A 19,939-nucleotide genomic window follows, 5' to 3' on the forward strand; every position below is an offset into this window, starting at 1 on the left:
CAATTTGATGGACATATTAAGTTCAAGTTTTTGTGGATTTGTAAAATATTACAAAATTCCCACACTTGCCCTACCTTTTCCCACCTCCATATTAAATTAGCTATCAGGGAATTTAGCAAAATCTTCCAGGAAAGTCATATAAGTCTATTAAGTAGGTAAGAGGGGTGCATTACTCTCCATCTTCTAGTTGCATGTGTGATATACTCTCCAGCACCTGTTGTCATCTGTTTTGAAAATCACGTGCTCTTTCTTACAACTGTTCATATATGCTGACAATATGAATTAAGTAGAGTCCACCATAAGGTGTAAGACTAAGAGGAAAGTTCTTTACAGTGAGGGTGGTGAGGCACTGGAATGGGTTGCCCAAGGAAGTTGTGAATGCCCCATGCCTGGCGGTGTTCAAGGCCAGGTTGGACAGAGCCTTGGGCCACATGGTTTAGTGTGTGGTGTCCCTGCCCATGGCAGGGGGGTTGGAAGTGGATGAACTTAAGGTCCTTTCCAACCCTAACTATTCTATGATTAAAAAATGAAAATGTAATAATCAATACAATAATGTAGTTATCAGTTTTTAGAGCATGAAAATATCTTTCATTACTTTAAAAATATATGATTTTTGTTTAGCTCTATATCATATATTTATTTATAATGTATAAAAGCATTTAAGAAAATTTGGAATATTTTTAGAAGTATGTGAATTTTATTCTAAATTCTGTAATCCTATTTATTAATAAAATATATATTTCAGTGAAAGGATCATCTTTCTTTACCTGATGTGGATTTTAAAATTAATATATATGTAGGTGTATGTATGTATTTATCTGTCTATCTTGTGGTCCCAGAATATTAAATTCAATTATATTTATATACATTGAATTACAAATATGATACATGGAAAAATGCAAATGAGTAACCAAAAGGGAAAAGATTTTTCTTCATGAAATAAATTCTCAACATATCAGAATTTCACAGAATCATTAGGGTTGGAAGGGCCCTCTGGAGATCATGTAGTCCAACCCCCCTGCCAAGGCAGGGCCACCTAGAGCAGGTTACACAAGAATGCATCCAGGCAGGTTTTGAATGTCTCCAGAGAGGGAGACTGTCCTGGGTTCAGCTATAGCAGTCATTTTTCTCCTGCTTAGTAGCTGGTGCAGTGCTGTGTTTTTTAACTTTCAGCCTGGGAACAACGCTGATAACACCGATGTTTTTAGTTGTTGCTAAGTAATGTTTATTCCAACCAAGGACTTTCTCAGTCTCATGCTTTGCCAGGGAGGAGGGGAAGCCGGGAGGAAGCAGAGACAGGACACCTGACCCAAACTAGCCAAAGGGGTATTCCATACCACAGCACGTCATGCCCAGTATATAAACCGGGGGGAGTTACCCAGAAGGCCCAGATCACTGCTCGGGTCGGGCTGGGTATCGGTCGGCGGGTGGTGAGCAATTGTATCCTCTCCCCTTGTTATTTCACTAATCGTTATTATCATTGGTGGTAGCAGTAGTGGTTTTGTGTTATACCTTAGTTGAGGGACTGCTCTTATCTCAACCCGTGGGAGTTACATTCTTCCCATTCTCCTCCCCATCCCTCCGGGAGCAGGGGGAGGAAGAAGGGGGGGGGGGGAGTGAGCGAGCGGCTGTGTGGTTCTGAGTTACCGGCTGGGCTCAAACCACGACAGAGACTCCATGACCCTCCTGGGCAGCCTGTTCCAGTGCTCTGCCACCTGCACTGTAAAGAAGCTCTTCCTCATGGTGAGGTGAAACTTCTTGTGTTTTAGTTAATGTCCATTGCTCCTTATCCTGTTGCTGGGCACCACTGAAAAGAGTCTGGCACCATCCTCCTGGCACCCACCTTTGGGATATTTATATGCATTAAATGAGATCCCCTGAGACTGAGATCCCCTCTCAGTCTTCTCTTCTCTGAACAGGCCCTGCTCCCGCAATCTCTCCTCATGAGAGAGATGCTCCAGACCCCTGATCATCTTTGTGGCCCTCTGCTGGACCCTCTCTAGTAGCTCCTTGTCTTTCTTGTACTGAGGAGCACAGAATTGGGCACAGTACTCCAGATGTGGCCTCACCAGGGCCAAGTAGAGGGGGAGGATCACCTCCCTCGACCTGGCCACGCTTCTCCCGATTCACCCCAGGATACTATTGGCTCTCCTGGCCGCATAGGCACACTGCCAGCTCATAGTCAACTTATCATCCACCAATACTCCCAGGTCCTTCTCAGCTGAACTGCTCTCTACTAGGTCAGCCCCCAACCTGTACTGATATTTGGAATTCTTCCTCCTCAGGTTCAGTACCCTACACTTGCCCTTGTTGAACCTCATGAGGTTTCTCTCTGCCCGGTTCTCCAGTCTATCAAGGTCCTGCTGAATTTCCTCCTAAAAGGAAAAAAATAAAAATGGGTGTGTGGTGCAGGTTACAAGCAATATTCAGTGGATGTACAACTGCTCTGTGCCTGAAACATTGCTGCAATGTCAGGTCCATAGCAAACAGCATCTGGTATCAAGTATAAAGAAAGGATATGAATGGGTCAATGAATTTGTGACATATGGGTCAACTGATCAAAATCCCTCCCCAAAATGAGGGCACAGCAGTCCTATGAAAAAACTACTTTCCTCAAACAATATTGTAACCTTCCCCAGTAGATGATGTCTGACTCAGCTTTCTTAACCAACTCTTTAACGTGCTCAGTGTAGAAGGCATGAACACTGTGTATACCTCAGATGTAAAACTGTCATTTAATTTTACATTTTTAGTGAGAAAAGACACTACAGGGGCCATAAATTTTATCTGTATGTACCACTCCTATTGACATCATTGGATTAAAAATCACTACTTAATAAATATCTTCAGATTTTTAATGGATGAGCAATGTAGTCCTGAATCAGGCATCAGCTGATAGCCATTTTTTACCTAATTGCTTTGTGACTTAGTGGAAATTAGAAGAACCCCCATAATGGACAATTATGTGATCATAAGCCTATGAGGAAATTTTTTTCAGCCCTCATCTCCATAATGGTTGGCTTTTGTTCTGAAACACAAAATATCCTTTATAAATATTTTATGCTAATAAGAACTGTCAGTAAATGACATATATAATTATTTACAGTAACGAGTGGTGTCCCTCAGGGATCGGTGTTGGGACCGGTCCTGTTCAACATCTTTGTCGGTGACATGGACAGTGGGATTGAGTGCGCCCTCAGCAAGTTTGCCGACGACACCAAGCTGTGTGGTTCGGTTGATATGCTGGAGGGAAGGGATGCCATCCAGAGGGACCTTGACACGCTTGAGAGGTGGGCAGATGCCAACCATATGAAGTTTAACCAAGCCAAGTGCAAGGTCCTACACCTGGGTCAGGGCAATCCCAGGCACAGCTACAGGTTGGGTGGAGAAGAGATTCAGAGCAGCCCTGTGGAGAAGGACTTGGGGGTGTTGGGTGATGAGAAACTGAACATGAGCCGGCTTCAGTGTGCGCTCACAGCCCAGAAAGCCAACCGTATCCTGGGCTGCATCAAAAGGAGTGTGACCAGCAGGTCAAAGGAGGTGATCCTGCCCCTCTACTCTGCTCTTGTGAGACCTCACTTGGAGTACTGTGTACAGTTCTGGTGTCCTCAACATAAAAAGGACATGGAGCTGTCAGAGCAAGTCCAGAGGAGGGCCACGAGGATAAGGGTCTGGAGCACCTCCTGTATGAAGACAGGCTGAGGAAGTTGGGGCTGTTCAGCCTGGAGAAGAGAAGGCTGCGTGGAGACTTCATAGCAGCCTTCCAGTATCTGAAGGGGGCCTATAAGGATGCTGGGGAGGGACTCTTCCTTAGGGACTGTAGTGGTAGGACAAGGGGTAATGGCTTCAAACTTAAACAGGGGAATTTTAGATTAGATCTAAGGAAGAAGTTCTTTACAGTGAGGGTGGTGAGGCACTGGAATGGGTTGCCCAAGGAAGTTGTGGATGCTCCATCCCTGGCAGTGTTCAAGGCCAGAATGGACAGAGCCTTGGGCGACATGGTTTAGTGCGAGGTGTCCCTGCCCATGGGAGGGGGGGTTGGAACTAGATGATCTTAAGGTCCTTTCCAACCCTAACTATTCTATGATTCTATGATTACCCATACAGATAATTATTATCCATGGATGTTATCCATACTGTTACCTAATCGTGTACAGATACTTCCTGATAAACCTTCCCTGTAACATTAATAATTTCATATTGCTCTATCCAAGCAAGTCATGTCTTATAGCAAACCCATTGCCTGTGAGATGTTTTAATGTTTCTCACTGTCACAGGAAATTGAAAGTTAAAAGTGAGACTGTCAGAGGGAGCAAGGTATGGTATTAAATTTGCTGCATCTTCAGCATTCTTGCTCACAAGCCAACAAAGACTGGGGAACCACCACTCTATCATCTTTGTATCTTTCTTTGCACTAATCAAGCCCAGTCTCATTTCTTCCACATACCTAAAGATATTTATTTTTTGAGATACGTTTTCTGTGATGTTTTGAAAGATTGCAACTAGCATCTGAACTTGGTACTCACGTGACAGTAAACCAGCAGACAACATTGTTGATTTTTATCATTAGTCGGCATACCATCTTAAGTAATGGAATATCTTACAAGTCCTTTTTGATTGCTGTTCTGAATTAGGAAGATGTTTTCACAGTGCTATGCACAATTATATCTCAGTCTTGAGTGCTTACAGTTAATTTAGAGGCCATCAGTATGTCTGAGTGGAGCAAATTACCCTTCCATTATGCTTTCCTAATCAGTTTTTTTTAGAAGAACAAATTGTAATCTGCTGGTTGTCTACTGTTAAATGAGTAACGTGCAGTACTTGCAATTCCTTTTAACTGAAATAATCAGTTTGTTCCAGTATGCGTTGTTTATAAGTTCCCCATTGATATTTATTTAGAAGTAACAGCTATCTGTCAAAGTCCTAGGGTATAGACTAATGACTAAGAAAGGGTTAAAAAAAGTATTTGTTAATTTGTTGGCAATGCAACACAGAAAGGAAAAGAAAATACACACAAGAGAAACTATCAATCAGAAGGGGATTGCTTGCCAGGCAAGTATATAGCCTCACTTGTATGTTGTGCATAGAGCTGGATTCAGTACACCACAGATGTATCCTACGTATCTTTCTGACTATATAGAACATTTGAAAGAAGGAAAGTTTGTGTGTGTATGTATGTATATATGTATGTATGTGTAAAACTAATGGGAGATTTTATTTCTTGAAGAATGTTTAAATTCTGTTACACCTTTCCTCACTTGTAAAGACTAAGACATTTTGAGACCATTTAGGCAGAACCTGCTGGGCGTTATTGACCTGTCTCTCTCAGGGCAACACCTATGCCCCTGGATGCCCCTCCCTGAGGGAGAAGGGAATCCAGCCTCCACTGAGGGACAGCCCTGAGGAGGCGCCACGCCCCTGCACCTGGTTGTCTTAAAGACAAACAGTTTTCTGATTAGCAAACATCAAAACAAAATATATAAATATATAAATAATAAAAAAAAACTGTATAAAAGGAATTTGTATGTGAATGAAAACTGACAATTCACAGCTAGGAAACTATGCAAATATCTCTTTCCACAGAATTTCCATACACATAGCATTAGAGTATGTAAAATCATGAATCAGTATATTATTTTTCCAGTAAATATAAACATAAAATAATTACTGGCCTTAGTGTAATAGGACTTCTTACAATTGTCTTTTCAACAATATAGAATTCAAACTCAAATTCACTACAACAGTTTGGAAGTTTCAGCAGTGAATCCTGTACCGTGTATATGCTTCATAACCTGTATTAATAGGAGCTCAAATATCTTTTGCATATTACTAACAAATCTCTAAATGGAAAATAAAAGGATATATCTGTCATGAATGAGTGATAAGTGACATGAGGATAAAAATTGTGACCTGGTCAATTGCATTATGGGATGGGCAATTAAATGCTTTTACAGCTATGTATAATTTTATAAAATTATAACAGAAGTCCATCAGGAGACTGATTCCAGCCTTTGTTATTTTAAACTGAGTGCAGAGAAGGATCTTAAGATCAATGTCTTCCTCTAAATGGAAATATAGTAACAATGGAGATATCTTTCTATCTTCATTGAGAATCTATTAAAAAAACATGTTATACTAAGAATAAATGGTCCTTCATAAGTCTTATGTAAGGCCATCAGAAATACTCAAGAAAAAGACGATTCCTACAAGCATATTTAAAATACTGGAGAAAACTTAGAAGGCAGTAGCACATAATTGGTTTCCATTTGGTACTTGTGCAGAAAGTGAAGCAATTGGATACTGAAATAAAAATGTGGGTTGTATTGTAAACCTCCATTTATATTAGAGCTAGCCAGTTAGTATGTTGCCTAAACCAGTATGGGATAATTTCTGAACCTGAACACAGGTAACAACTGAAAAATTGTCATGCCCGAGATGCACAACTAACTAGAGTATTACAGTGATTACTGTAAATTAACCAAATTCGTGAGACCTCACTTGGAGTATTGTGTACAGTTCTGGTGTCCTCAACATAAAAAGGACATGGAGCTGTTGGAGCAAGTCCAGAGGAGGGCCACAAGGATGATAAGAGGGCTAGAGCACCTCCTGTATGAAGACAGGCTGAGAGAGTTGGGGCTGTTCAGCCTGGAGAAGAGAAGGCTGTGTGGAGACCTCATAGCAGCCTTCCAGTATCTGAAGGGGGCCTATAAGGATGCTGGGGAGGGACTCTTCATTAGGGACTGTAGTGACAGGACAAGGGGTAATGGCTTCAAACTTAAACAGGGGAAGTTCAGGTTGGACTTAAGGAAGAAGTTCTTTACAGTGAGGGTGGTGAAGCACTGCAATGGGTTGCCCAGGGAGGTTGTGGATGCTCCATCCCTGGCAGTGTTCAAGGCCAGGTTGGACAGAGCCTTGGGCTGTGGCGTATTGAAGGCACAGACTCAGGTCGGTGTGGATGCTGAGACAAACTTTATTACAATCAAGCCCCTTTTATTCCCTCATTCGGTACTTTCTCAACATGCCCAGGCATGCCATGCTTTTCCTGTCTTTCGACATCCTGGCTTATCTGTTTCTCAACATCCTGGCCCATCAGCCCAAGGCTTGTTCGGTATCAGGGCCTCATAGCTTGCATTCAGAGTGTTGCTCAAGCTCATCATGCAGATCCTGTCGCCTTCACCTCCCACACTGGGCGACATGGTTTAGTGTGAGGTGTCCCTGCCCATGGCAGGGGTGTTGGAACTAGATGATCTTAAGGTCCTTTCCAACCCTAACTATTCTATGATTCTATGATTCTATGAAATTCCCATGTCCTGGTTTCGGCTGGGATAGCTAATTTTCTTCCTAGTAGCTGGTATAGTGTTGTGTTTTGGATTTAGTATGAGAATAATGTTGATAACACACTGGTGTTTTTAGTTGTTGCTAAGTAGTGTTTATACTAAGTCAAGGACTTTACAGCTTCTCATGCCCTGCCAGTGAGAAGGCTGGAGTGGCACAAGAAGTTGGGAGGTGACACAGCCAGGACAGCTGACATAAATTGGCTAAAGGGATACTCCATACCATATGACATCATACTCAGTATATAAAATGGGGGGAAAGCTGGCCAGGGGTTGCTGCTTGGGAACTGGCTAGGCACTAGTCAGCGAGTGGTGAGCAACTGCACTGTGCATCACTGTTTTGTATATTCTAATTCATTTATCATTATTATTATCATTATTATTTTCTTCCTTTTCTGTCCCATTAAGTTGTCTTTATCTCAACTCACAAGTTTGAGTCATCCGATTCTCTTCCCTATCCCGCTGGAGGGGTGGGAGTGAGTGAGCGGCTGTGTGATGCTTATTTGCTTGATGGATAGAATTGCTGGTTGTGAAACTAATCTAGTATTTGTACTCAGCACTTCCATCAACTCCATGCTTTGTGAGCCACTGTCATGGTTTGAGCCCAGCCGGTAACTTGGAACCACGCAGCCGCTTGCTCACTCCCCCCTTCTTCCTCCCCCCGCTCCCAGAGGGATGGGGAGGAGAATTGGAAGAATGTAACTCCCACGGGTTGAGATAAGAGCAGTCCAGTAACTAAGGTATAATACAAAACCACTACTGCTACCACCAGTAATAATAATGAAAAGGGAAATAACAAGGGGAGAGGATACAATTGCTCACCACCCGCCGACCAATACCCAGCCCAACACAAGCAGTGATCTGGCCTTCCGGGTAACTCCCGCCGGTTTCTATACTGGGCATGATGTGCTGTGGGATGGAATATCCCTTTGGCCAGTTTGGGTCAGGTGTCCTGTCTCCACTTCCTCCTGGCTTCCCCTCCTCCCTGGCAGAGCATGAGACTGAGAAAGTCCTCGGTCAGAGTAAACATTACTTAGCAACAACTAAAAACATCGGTGTTATCAGCATTGTTCCCAGGCTGAAAGTCAAAACCACAGCACTGCACCAGCTACTAAGAAGGAGAAAAATGACTGCTATAGCTGAACCCAGGACAGTATCCACCCCTTACTCCATACCATTCACATCATGCTCAGATCCCACATATTTCAATATACCATCGCTTTTGTCTTTTATATATATATATACACACCCACACCCACACACAAAGAGAGAGATATCATTCCTTAGTCCATGGACCAATCCCTATAAAGTTGCTGAATTCATCCAGTCCATGATGTCAGGCTCCATCTCTTGTAATAGTCTTTCAAGGTAGGAGGAATGGTGTGTAGTGTTGGGTTGTTGCTTGCTGATGACACCGCTGAATTCGTCTGGTCACTGCTGAGCTTGTCTGGTTTTGTCAAAGTTCATTCTTTGTTGGGGTCATGATCGGAGGGAAGTCAGGGTCAGTTGCTGGTGACCTGAAGATATCTAGCTGGTGGGCTTTAAAAGTGTTATATAGCAGGCAACAGCATACAATTGAGTTCATTGGCTGTTTTCCCCCAAAATTAAATCCCCTTGAGGTACAGACCAGACTTCCTCATATTCCTGCCTTACCCACCAAGTTTATCCAGGTCCCTGAGCAAAAGTAAACCCACGAGTGGGTTTGCCTTTACCTGAAGCAGGAATAACCCAGACTGTCTTCCCCAACAAATTCTTTATGTGCACCACAGGAACTTTATCCCCCTCTACAGGACGTAAAAGTTCTGATTGGGCTGGTATGTTAGATGGATCTAACACTGTGGAGTTGGTCCATGGTGGGACCACCCCGATCATCTAGAATGAGTGTGTATGGCAAAGGGCCGGCAAGGCCACTCCTCCTGGTTCAGACTGGCCCCCTGTGTTAGAACGAGTGTGCGAGGGAAAAAGAGCCAGCAAGGCCACTCCGCCTGACACAGGCTGTCCCCCTGCATCAGGATGAGTCTGAACTTTTGACATATAAAAAGCCCGGGCTTCGGGAGAGATCGAGAAGGAGGCGGATCCAACTACCTTTTATGGTTGACTTTACCTCCGCGGGGACGCCCGCTAAAGTAGTGCCTGCCACCCCATCTCTTCACGATGCACCTCAGAGCTGGCCTCTTGGTCATTGTATAAGTGTGTGGGTCAGTAAGAATCTGTGTCTAACCTAGTTTTTGGTAGCCTTTAGTTATCTCTCTTTCTAGCTGGTTATATCTCTGGATTTTATATCTATTCTGGATCTTGTAATAAACTTTCTAGCAGTTTGGTGTGTGTGTGTGTGCATGGCTTACGTCCTTCTCCACCTGGAATCCTTTGATCCCTGGAACATAAATTGGCAACGAGGCTGGGATTCCGTTATTGAGAAGGCAGCCACACCCGGGTTTGGTGAATAGTGGGGCCGAGTAGTGGAGTGCACAGTGTGAGGAACATAGGAGTGATTCGTGTCAACAAATAGGAAATCTTAGTGATTATTATGTGTAAAAGAATATGATAAATGTCCCTGTCGACATCACAGTAAGAGGGAAAAAGGGATAAGGGAATAATTCCTTGGTTAATTACACAATTGCTGAAAGAAGTGTTTTGTTCCTTGTTTGGTTGCTTAAATGCTTTTAGGGGGTTAGGAATGTGTTCTGTTGTTGAATGTTGTGGAACCTAACCATATAAAAATGGAACGTGTGAGGGCTAAGACGGTGATAAGACTCGTGATGGACATCTGTAATGTACATAGTTCCTCTGTTTGTAAGGTTTTTTGCAAGGTCGTTTGGCAGGCATTGCAGCATACCAGCCTAAAACCGGTCGGGCCGGTTTTGTTGCTAGCCGAAGCAGGAGAAGTTCAGGACACGCCTATCCCTGGAAGGTCGCTGCTAGCCGACACGGGAAAAGTTGGAGACACGCCTACCCCTGGAAGGTCGCTGCTAGCCGAGGCGGGAAAAGTCCGAAGCGGGAAAGTTTGAGACACGCCTATCCCTGAAAGATATATAAACCAGGGGCGGGAACTGTGGGGTGTGCGTCTTGGTGGGCAGAGACTCCCGGCGCACCCAGCGCTGTTTGCTTGCCTTTATTTATTTAATAAATTCTAAAAATCCTATTTGGGACTCGACTAATTTATAACAACAGCTACCGGATCGCGCCACTGTTGTCCGTGTGTTAGTGGGGCCGAGTAGCAGGGTGCGCAGCTACCAGATCACCCCACTGTAGTTAGTAAGGGCCGAGTAGCGAAATGCGCAGCTACCGGATCTTGCCACTGTAGTCCGTGTGTTAGTGGGGTCGAGTAGTGGGGTGCACAGCTACCGGATCGCGCCACTGTCGCACGTGTGTTTGTCTGTTGGAGGTTGCGTAATCATGTTTAAGAAAAAGAGTCCGGCAGCGACCCCTGCCGCTCCACCGGTGGAGCGACCGTGGTGGGAACCGGAACCCTCAAGTACTTTGTGGGATAGGTGGGAAACCTGTACCCAAGTAGGTCTAGAACCCTGGAATGAACAGAGCCCCATGGACTTATTAAAATATTGGGGACAATTCGTAGTGCTGCCCCAGACAAAAACGAAGGAGAGGTTACAGCATGCTGGACGCATGGGGGGCAGCCTCCTCAGTGCCTTTAAGATCATTTGGGGACATAATCAAGCCTTAGAAGAAAAGATAGGACAATTAGAAAGAGAACTGCAGGCAGAAAGGGCCAAAGGCATTATGCAGCAACAAGCTTTAGTGGCTGCCACCCAGGCGGGGGCGGGGTGGCAGGAAAAATTGGAAAAATTAGCTGCCTCCGATGCGGTGCGGGCAGTGCGACGCCAAAGAGGGCATCCCAAAAAAAACAATGACCCCGGACCGCGAGTACACACAGTCATCACCCAGCCAGACTGGGATCCAGAAATGTGGGATGGGAATATCTGGAGCTCCTCAGAGAATGAGGAGGAGGAGAAGGACCCAGAGCAGGGCATTGAATCAGTTCGGACTGCTCCAGTGGTTAAGAGAAGGGGGGCACTGGACCCCCTCTTGGGGCAGTGGGCAAGGGCAGATATTATGGAGGATTTTTCACCAGAAGATGTTAAAAACCTACTGGCCAAGTATAGTCAGCAGCCGGGTGAATGGCCACAACAGTGGCTAGTACATCTGATGGAGGAGGGTGTGGACAGTGTCTTGCTGGACAGTGTAGACACCACCCACTTTAATGGATTGTCCAATGATCCCTATGTGCAGCAGGCACTACGAGCATTACCAGTGGGGGCAAATGTCCCCCTCAGTATTGTGATAGCCTAAAACAAGCCAAAGTGTTCCAAACACCATTAGGAAAAGTGAAAAGGGGATTGAGAGGGGGAGAGGTCTGGCAAATTGACTTTATAGGGCCACTACCAGAACATAAGCGTCATCGTTATGCCTGTGTAGCAGTAGATACCTATTCAGTATGCTAATAATTATGCAACCATAAGATGTTTAGAAACCATCAAACTATACTATGGAACCCCAGTAGAAATACAATCGGACAATGGCACTCACTTTAAAATGTTAAGGTAGCCCAATGAGCAAATGAACGAAACATCTCTTGGACGTGGCATTTGCCACACCATCCACAGGGAGCCGGGCTGGTAGAGCACATGAATGGACTCTTAAAAACACAACTAAAACGTTTGGGTGGGAGAACCTATGTGAAATGGGTAGACCATTTGAGTGAGGCACAATGGGTATTAAATAATCGAATGATATCCCCCACCTTAACACCCCTAACGTTAATGAAGGGTGAGACCCGTGCAGTGGCACGAGTTGCCCATGGTTCTGTCACGATTGTAGGAGGAAAAGATTATTCAGTATATCCCGACAAAGGTAATATTGTATTGGCACGAAAGCAGCCCCTAACGCTTGATCCACAGCAGGAGCAATGGCTCTGAACTGACGTACGGGTCCATGTAAAACCCAGTTCAGAGATACTAATGCGAGTCATTGTTTTACACCCAGATTTGAAAAGGCTAAATATACAGCTCTTGAATCCTGTACAAACAGATCTTGAAAAACCCATCTTACTGGGCCTAAAAAACAAGTCCACCAAGCAACAGGTCCTCCCCCCTGGGACGTGGTGTAACATTTATTATGTCACCGGTTTAGTAGAATTACGATCTCCTATCAGAACCTTTCCTGGCGGTTGGGTATGGTATCAGGAACCTAGAATCTCTGCTCCAGTGGCTGCAGAAGTTATAGCAGCAAATGATTCACATGAGGTCACCATTGTATGTCCAAATTCCACTCAATGTCTTCGAGTCCCAGCTGAGCATTTATGGAGAAGAGAATAGGGACGGGGGGGGGGGAGCATAACAATTTTTTGTGTTCTATTCCCTGCAGACTTTTAGCCTCAAACCAATGTATGGATCACCCTCACCAATCTCACCCACCATGACACTCTAAGTACCGCGACACCATTAGATCCATTTTCGATATGTCTAGTGGGTGTTCCCTTGTTGATAGAACTCCGGAGCGTTGTTAATACACACTCCCCACCCACCCACGCTCCCCACCCACTCACCCCTCTGTCTCCTCCCACCCACCCCACCCCCCCATGCGGTGCCACAGAACCCAGAACCCATAGCAGCAGAGCGCGGCGGTCTGACATCAGGCCGGGCTGGTGCTGCCTGCATACGCTGAATACTCTCAAGAAAGTATAACTGACTCGATGCAAATTGATGGCACCATCATGATTGTCACTGCCCTTGATGGCCGCAAGTGGGTCATGCCAGTAAAATGCCTCCATGAGAGCAAAATGCTTAATAGATCTGAATTAGGTGCAGAAGCTTCCTGGCATAACCAAGATTATGAAGTCAGTGCACACCTGGTCATAAATCTCCAGGTGTGGTATCGGGGAAGCTTAACCATAGACATGTCCCCTGAGCTTGGAGGGAAGTGGTGGATAGGAGGTCCTGACAAATTTAAGGAGGAGTTTACCATCATTGCTGTCTTATGCTCCTTCCTCTCCAAAAATAGGCCCTTATGTAGTCAAGCAGAATCACATCCAAGAGTTATTGATGGGGCCAGTTTGCTTACTGAAGAAAGTGGTGTTGTTTCTATTCACCATCAACATGTCATCTGTCAGACCTCACTGCGCCCCCCCTTCTTCTCCATGCTCCACACGACCTGGCTGGCATGGCTCCACGACCGCTCCATCCAGGGCACCTGGGCCAGGAGAGACCTGCTGGCCACAACACTAGAAGGAAGAGGTGCTGGGCTGGGGGTCTTCAACACTATGAACATTGAGGTTTTAGCCAAGAAATTAGAGGCTATGGGGGACTGGCTCGTGTTAGAGGTGTTGCCTACCAGGGAATTAATAAATGAGAAAGACCACTAGATGTGGCTGCGAGTGTTGGGCATTGAAAAAATAACATCTCTCTTGCTCTTCGCTGCATCCAGGCCCAGATATAGGTGCAGACTGTTGTTGCAGGTGTCCTGAGAGAGGGGGATAACGGTATCCTCCCCACTAAGATCTGAAAGATCATGTGAGATGCGGCCACAGAGAAGGCGTGGCAGCTCCAAGCCTGCTGTCGGCTTGTCAACTTCACCCACGACCAAGTCCTCAACACAGTCATCACCTACATTCTGATTGTTACAGGGGCGCGTATCGAAAAGATCTACCCCATTGGGGCCCTGGGGGTTAACACAAATGGGTCTGTGGTCTGCCCCCTGGACCACCACCTGTGGGCGAGGGCGGGAAATGGTGGTCGGTAGATGTGGAAGACTGCATTTTGGAAAGGGGGCTGGGATTCATATGTAAAATGATGCCCTTAAGGCAAGGGCCAACCCTTATCGGTATGGATTTGTTACTTGTAAAAGAGATGTTAGAGCATGTAAATTTACCACAGCTGTTAAACTGTACATCATGATGGTAGTGTTATAAAGCAGATAATGGAACGAATTAAGAAGGTGGGAGTACACCACTGGTGGAAAAATTTTTCTTTGGCTGGTCCCCCACGGCCACCAGCGTCCTCAACGCGTTGCTGCACCCTATAGCAGTCATTTTGCTGATGCAAATTTGTGTGTGCATTGCCATGGTAGTGACTTGTTATTGGATGAGGCAGATGAAACTCTGCATTGACAGGTGCAAGGACTGAGCCTGGCCAAACACCTCCTACCATAGTCAAGGGCAAGACTGGGTTGGCCTCTGTGTTTGCCACCAAGAAGAACCTTTAGCTCTGCTGCTGGCTGCAACCCAGTAGGCATTGAGCGGTGGGGACATATGTCATGCCAGACCTTGATGTGAGGGATGGCCTCCTCTGTTATAAGAGGGCCATCCAGGAGGGAAGGGTAGGCCAGGCTGCCTGCGGTTGGCACGAATCACAGAACACTGAAGGTTGGAAGGGACCTCTTGAGAGGAATTGGTCCAAGGTGGCCCCCTGCCCAAGCAGGGTCACCTAAAGCAGACTGCTCAGGACTGTATTCAGCGGGGCTTTGACTTTCTCCACAGATGTAGATGACTGGTTTGACTCGGAGATGGACCACACATGGACCATGCGGTGTTATGTGTTAGACGGGTCTAACACCGTGGAATTGGTCCATGGCGGCCCACTCTCAATAGTCCACTAACTTCCTCTATTTGCTGGAGCGGTTACTGAGGTGATGACGAAGAAGGAAGGGGTGGAGGAAAATCTACACAGACAGAGACGATTAGTTTGACTCAGAGATGGTCCACACACGGACCACACGGTAGTATGTGTTAGATAGGTCTAACACTGTGGAATTGGTCCGTGGTGGACCACCCCGATCATCTAGAATGAGTGTGTATGGCATAGGGCTGGCAAGGCCACTCCTCCTGGTGCAACTTCTTCCACTGTATTGCCCCACACGATAATGTCATCAATGTATTGCAGGTGTTCTGGAACTTGCCCCTGACCAGTGCAGTCTGGATCAATCCATGGCAGATGGTAGGGCTGTGTTTCCACCCCTGGGGCAGCCGGTTTCAAGTGTACTAGACGCCCCTCCAAGTAAAAGCAAACTGTGGCCTGCACTCTGCTGCCAAAGGGATTGAGAAAAATGCATTGGCAATATCAATTGTGGCAACTCACTTGGCTGCCTTTGACTCCAGTTCATATTGAAGTTCTAACATGCCTGGTATGGCAGCACTCAATGGTGGTGTGATTTCATTCAGGCCACGATAGTCTACTGTTAGTCTCCACTCTCCATTAGACTTTCACACTGTCCATATGGGGCTATTAAAGGGTGAGCGGGTCCTGCTGATCACTCCTTGGCTCTCCAGTCTATGGATCACCTTATGGATGGGAATCAGGGAGTCTCGGTTGGTGCGATGTTGCCACTGGTGCACTGCTGTGGTCGCAATTGGCACTTGTTGTTCTTCGACCTTCAGCAACCCCACAACAGAAGGATCCTCTGAGAGACCGGGTAAGGTGGACAGCTGCTTTATTTCCTCTGTCTCCAAGGCAGCGATACCAGAAGCCCATCTATACCCTTTCGGGTCTTTGAAATACCCTCTCCTGAGATAGTCTATGCCAAGGATGCATGGAGCCCCTGGACCAGTCACAATGAGGTGCTTTTGCCACTCCTTCCCAGTCAGGCTGATTTCAGCCTCCAGTACAGTCAACTCTTGGGATCCTCCTGTCACTCCAGAAATACAAATGGGTTCCGCCACTTGATAGCTAGATGGCATCAGGGTACACTCTGCACCAGTATCTACTAGAGCCTTATACTTCTGTGGGACTGATGTGCCAGGCCATCTGATCCACACAGTCCAGTAAACCCGATTGTCCCTCTCCTTCACCTGGCTGGAGGCAGGGCCCCTCTAACAGTGATCATAAGAGTCTCCATTTACTTCTTGTATAGTGGGATTAGAATTCCTTATCATAGGAGTTGGCGTAAAATCAGCTCTTCCGCCCCATCTAGGAAGCTGCTCACCAAACACTGGAGCAGCAACTTTCTCGGGAGGATCATCCTTGACCGTTGTTTTCCTTTTCAATTCAGGCACCCTTTCATCCAGATGTGAGGTGGGTTTTCCATCCCACTTTCTCATGTCTTCTCCATGATCCCACAGGTAAAACCATAGGGTGGCCCTTGGCATGTACCTCCTATATCTTCCTTCTCAGGCAACAGGGCGCCTTCTGTTAATAGCTGAGATGAGGGTCGGTAAATGTAGGAAGCTGGATAGACCGCATAGATCATCTCTCAGTTGTTTCAACTCCTGGGACAGTTTTTCCACAGCTGAAATGATGGAAGGGGTGAGATTGTTTTCAGCTCTTGGAGCTAATGATTCACTTCATCGACTGTTGGTGGTGCTACCTCACTCCACGTCATTGATGCAAATGAGTGGGCATATGATGGTGGCGCACTCCGTGTAAGTTTCTGCCACATGGGTTGTGTACATTTGACTTCATCTGGATCTACGGATGCATTCCCGGCATCCAGCCTATGATAGATCATCTCTAGAATGTCTGATTCCCTCAGGTACCGGATGCCTGTCTCTGTCGTGGTCCACTTGCTTGGGCGACATATAACATCGTCTTTGTATGGAAATCTTTCCTTCACATCTGCCAAGAGCCGCATCCGGAGGCTGAGGACTCGTTTCTCTTTTGCAATTGCTTTGTTGATCCCCCCTTCCCTAGCAAGTGATCCCAGCTGCTTGGCTCCCCTACATTCTGGTTTGTGACTGTCAACCCCATTGTCCCAGCATCGGAGCAACCAGGTGACGATGTGCTCACCTGGAACATGGCTGAAATCTTTTCACATATTCTGCAGGTCAGACAAGGTCAGGGATCGAGAAGTTACCTTTTCCTTTTCCTCTGATTCCTGTACTAATTCCTCTCATTCAGATGTTGCGTCCTCTAGTTTGTGTGCTGAGTCTTCATCTTCCTTCACTGCATGAGTTATTTTTTCTGCCTTTCATTTGCTTTTCCTCTTGCTTATAGGGGCAACTGATACTGGCATGGATTGATTGTTTGGTTCAGCAGTGGTCTCTTTCACTGGAGTTGGAATGGCTGCAGTATCTGTTGTCGGGGTTTGAGTAGCTGCTGTGCTTGTCACTGGTGTTGGTATAGCTGCCGTGCTTGGAGTTGGAGTCTGTTGCTTTGCCATCAGATCCAGGGACATCTTTTTCCTGCTCCTTACAGAACAGGGCCCTATAGGCATAGGCCAAGACCCAGCACGTTGCCATGATTTTTCCGACTTTGGTATTGCCAGGATGACAGCACACCTTGTCTAAGCATTCTCCTAATTTTGCTAGATTTCACATTTGTTCAGGAGTGAAGTTCCAAAGCACTGGAGGGGCCACTGGCGAGGTTCTTGCCCATATGATCCCACACACCCTGCCACTCATGACTGTACAGCCTTGGGGAAAATATCTTGATGTTATTCTTAAATAGTCATTTAACCTTAGACAAGTCCCAAGCTGGACCCTGCTTAGCTTCTGAGATCAGACGAGATCAGACAAGATCAGGTGTTCTCAGGGTGGTCTGGCCGTAGGCAAAACACAAAAAGCATATTCAGCAACATGCTGGTTCCCAGCAAAAGGAGCAGGGTGCTTTCAAGGGCACTGAAATGATATTCAAGATCTCTTTAACATTCCCAGAATCTACTTCTACTGTAAATATCCTTGTGGGGGAGTGGGGGGTGTGAGGGAATGTCTCCTCCATAGGTTGACCTCCAGAGGGAAGGAAAAAAAAAGATGTGTAATTGTTAACAATTCCCATTACATGCCTCCCATAGTATAGAGGTGATGACCACGCTGGGAACACATGCCAGGCCAGTTTCATGATCAATGATTCTATTGTATTACAAGTCATTACCATGAAGTACAGTGAAATGAGAACCTTAGCCCAGGCCCCAAAGCTGATAAACACTAAAACAGCAAATACTGGCTATAAGTAAGGTACAACATGCTGAAAGTCTGAGACCAAGCGCAACAACTCTGAGAGCAAATAAATCGACATTGTGACGAGTGACTATTAATCCAAAACAATGAATGCTTATCATAAACACGATTAGACACACTCTGGTCAGATCTGTCGTTATCTCAACATTTCGAGCCCCATGTTGGGCAAGAAAAAGAACTGTCATGGTTTAAGCCCAGCCGGTAACTCAGAACCATGCAGCCACTTGCTCACTCCCCCCCTTCTTCCCCCCCCACTCCCAGAGGGATGGGGAGGAGAATTGAAAGAATGTAACTCCCACAGGTTGAGATAAGAACAGTCCAGTAACTAAGGTATAATACAAAACTATTACTGCTACCACCAATAATAATAATGATAAGGGAAATAACAAGGGGAGAGAATATAAAACTAAAAGGGGAAAAGGAAAAGAAAACAATAAATACAAGTGATGCCCAATTCAATTGCTCACCACCTGACGACCAATACTCAGCCTGACCTGAGCAGCAATCTGGGCCTTCTAGGTAACTCCTCCCAGGTTATATACTGGGCATGTGCTGTTGTGGTATTGAACACCCCTTTGGCTAGTTTGGGTCAGGTGTCCTGTCTCTGCTCCCTCCTGGCTTCTTGTGCCCCTCCTCACTGGCAGAGCATGAGACTGAAAAGTCCTTGATGGGAGTAAGCATTACTTAGCAACAACTAAAAACATCTCTGTTTTATCAGCATTGTTCTCAGACTAAAGTTGAAAACACAGCACTGCATCAGCTACTAAGAAGGAGAAAAATAACTGTTACAGCCAAACCCAGGACAACTAGTCACAGTGGGGTGATTTTCCCACTCCTTTCCAGTCAGGCTGATTTCAGCCTCCAGTCCAGTCAGCTGTTGGGATACCATAGTCAATCCAAAAATACAAATGGGTTCTACCCCTTGATAGTTTAATTGCATTAGTGTACACTGTGCACCCATGTCTACTAGAGCCTTATACTCCTCTGGGACTGATATGCCAGGCCATCTGATTCCAGTTGTCCCTCTCCTCCACCTGGCTGGAGGCAGGGCCCCTCTAATAGTGATCATAAGATTCTTCACTTCTTGTACAAAGTGATTAGAATTCCTTTTCATAGGAGTCAGTGTAAAATCAGCTCTTCCACTCCATCTGGGAAACTGCCCACCAGTGACTAGAGCAGCAACTTTCCTGGGAGGATCCCCATTCAGTTGTTTTTCCTTGCAATTCAGATACCCATTCCTCCAGAATCAGGGAAGGTTTTCCATCCCACTTTGTCTTTCTTATCCATGATCCCACAGGTAAAACCATAGAGTTCCCCATGGCATGTCCATCCTATATCTTCCCTTTTGAGCAACAGGGCGCTTACTGTTAATCGCTGAGATGTGGGTCTGTACAAGTGGGGAGCTGGATAGATCGTCTCAATTGCTAGAACTCCTGGGACAGTTTTTCCACACCTGAAGTGATGGAGGAGGAGAGATTTTCTTTGAACTCCTGGAGCTGACAACTCACTTCATCCGCTATTGGTGCTGCTGCTTCCTTCCAGCTCATTGTTGCCAATGAGTTGGCATACGATGATGAGGCACTGCATGTAAATTTCTGCCACATGGGTCATGTACATTCAACTTTGTCTGGATCTACAGTTGGCTGGTCAGTGTCTGACTCAGGATAAATCATCTCTAGAATGGCTGATTCTCTCAGGAACT

This window comes from Strigops habroptila, chromosome W (assembly GCF_004027225.2).
Source record: "Strigops habroptila isolate Jane chromosome W, bStrHab1.2.pri, whole genome shotgun sequence".
In the NCBI taxonomy this organism is placed as follows: domain Eukaryota; kingdom Metazoa; phylum Chordata; class Aves; order Psittaciformes; family Psittacidae; genus Strigops; species Strigops habroptila.